Source organism: Octopus bimaculoides, chromosome 22 (assembly GCF_001194135.2).
Source record: "Octopus bimaculoides isolate UCB-OBI-ISO-001 chromosome 22, ASM119413v2, whole genome shotgun sequence".
Lineage (NCBI taxonomy): Eukaryota > Metazoa > Mollusca > Cephalopoda > Octopoda > Octopodidae > Octopus > Octopus bimaculoides.
Window position 1 is genome coordinate 16,373,996 of NC_069002.1, and position 2,460 is coordinate 16,376,455.

The window sequence follows — 2,460 nt, forward strand, 5'->3', positions numbered from 1 at the left end:
GTGTGTGTGTAGCTGCAAGTATGACTGTGGTAAGCTGGCTTCCCAACCACATGGTTCTGGGCTCAGTCCCACTGCATAGCACCTTGGGCAAGTCTTTTCTACTATAGCCTTGGGTCGACTAAAGCCTTGTGAGTGGATTCAGTAAATGAAAACTGAAAGGAAACTGTTATATACACACACACACACACACACACACACATATGTATGTATGTATATATATCATCATCATTTAACATCCACCTTGCATGCTAGCATATAGATAGATAGATAGATAGATAGATAGATAGATAGAAAGAGGCAGCAGAGTCGGTGGCAGAGGCGGTGGCGATGGCAGAGGTGGCAGTGATGGTGGGCAGTGGATGAAATCAACCATGTATCAACTCTGAACGCATAGAAACAGAACAAATACCAAGAGGTATTTTAATCTGATCCCCTAACAGTTTTGCCAATCTACTTCCCTAGCGCAGTACTTTATGGACACCCCTGTTTCCACTCCAACAATCTGAATCCTAAAGGGTTTAAACCTGTTCTAGAAGTGAAGCTTGGCATTAAACACCAACAACATGTAAGGGTCAGCAAAGACCTCCCAACAGCAAAGGCAATGAGAACACTCGTCTATGCACTCTGTCTGTGGCCCCCACAAACCTGCAGTGTCCTCTCTTCCTGTTGTTTTTATCACTACTACCATAACTTGTGATCTTCAAAGTTGGCCACTTTCAAGCCACTTCCATTCAAGAATCCCTCACTCACTCATCTCTTCTTGTCTTTTCATCAGTCATATTGTCTACTACCCCACCTAGACGACACCTTGACTGCCTTCATATCCAGGCCTTCCTCCTCTATCTCTGAAAAAAAAAATGCTGTGATGGTGATGACAGATCGATCGTAGCTGACCTGGTGTTAAGCAAGGGAACTTTTACCCTTAAGTAGTCGCTCGACAGGCTAGAAATAGCAGCCGATTCTTCATCTGATTACAATTTAGCGTCTTAAAAGCGGAAATGTGGTGGTGAAATCCCTTACCGCCTGATAGAATCATGGGGGTGGGCGTCAGGATGTTTGGTGTTTCTTGAGTATTTTTAAACAGCTGGAACCCAGACCTCTCCAGATCTAAACACGATAAGAGATGGAGGGAGAGAGAGGGGGGAGAAATGAAGAAGAAGAAGAAGAAGAAGAAGAAGAAGAAGAAGAAGAAGAAAAGGAAGAAGAAGAAGAAGAAGAAGAAGAAGAAGAAGAAGAAGAAGAAGAAGAAGAAGAAGAAGAAGAAAAGGAAGAAGAAGGAGAAGAAGAAGAAGAAGAAGAAGACGATGACGATGAATGCAACTGGCGCTTTATTTATCGACGTCGAAGGATCAAAATCGAAGGTGACTTCGATGAGATTCGAACACGGAGCGTAAGAGGGGGAGTGGGAATGACAGCGAGAGAGAGAGAGAGAGAGAGAGAGGTGGAAAGAATACCGCAAAGCATATAGTAATCAAATAATGTAACTTAGGACAGAATGGTCGCGGCTGGAACGCCTTTCATCGTAAGAGATCTATCGATCAAACTGCCTTGTGGAGGAAGAGGAAGTAAACAATACCCTCATCATCATCATCATCATCATCATCATCATTATCGCCATTCAGACAATGACGTCTACTATCGCATAAAAACCACCACCACCATCATAACACCAATACCCTCATAACTTACATCATAACAATAAGCACCACTGGCTCCGCCGTCATCACAGCTGAGATTCCATCTCGTACAAGGGAAGCCGCCTCTAATCTGGGTCACAGATCACAGTCTGAGAGTGTCATGACAGTTATTGCTTCCCAGTTAAACCACGTGGTCTTGGTAGTCTTATGACCAAATACGGTTGTATATTTCAAGAGAAGACGGCGGCTTTCGAATACTACGGAAGACCAACTGTGTAAACATTTGTCATAAGAGCTATACATTATACATATAGACACGCACTTATACACACTCCCATCCGCTTTCTCCTCATGTCAGGCAAGTATCCATTAGCATCAATAAATACTCGATTATCTTTTATCTTTTACCTGTTTCAGTCATTAGACTATGGCCATGCTGGGGCACCACCTTAAAGAATTTTAGTCGAACGAATCGACTCCAGTACTTATTTTTTTTGTAAAGTCTGGTACTTGTTCTATTGTTCTCTGTTGCCGAACTGCTAAGTTACGAGAACGTAAACACGCCAACGCTTTTTTTTTTTTAGCTGTGGTAGGGGACAACCACAGACACAAAGACACATACACGCCTGAGTGGATTTGGTAGACGGAAAATGATAGAAGCATGCTGTATATATATTATACAGCACACACACACACACACACACACACACATATATATATATATATATACATATATATATATATTTCTCTCCTTTTTTCTCTCTACTTGTTTCTTTCTGTGTTCCTTTCTGTGGAAGAGCCTAGGCTCGAAACATTAAAGACT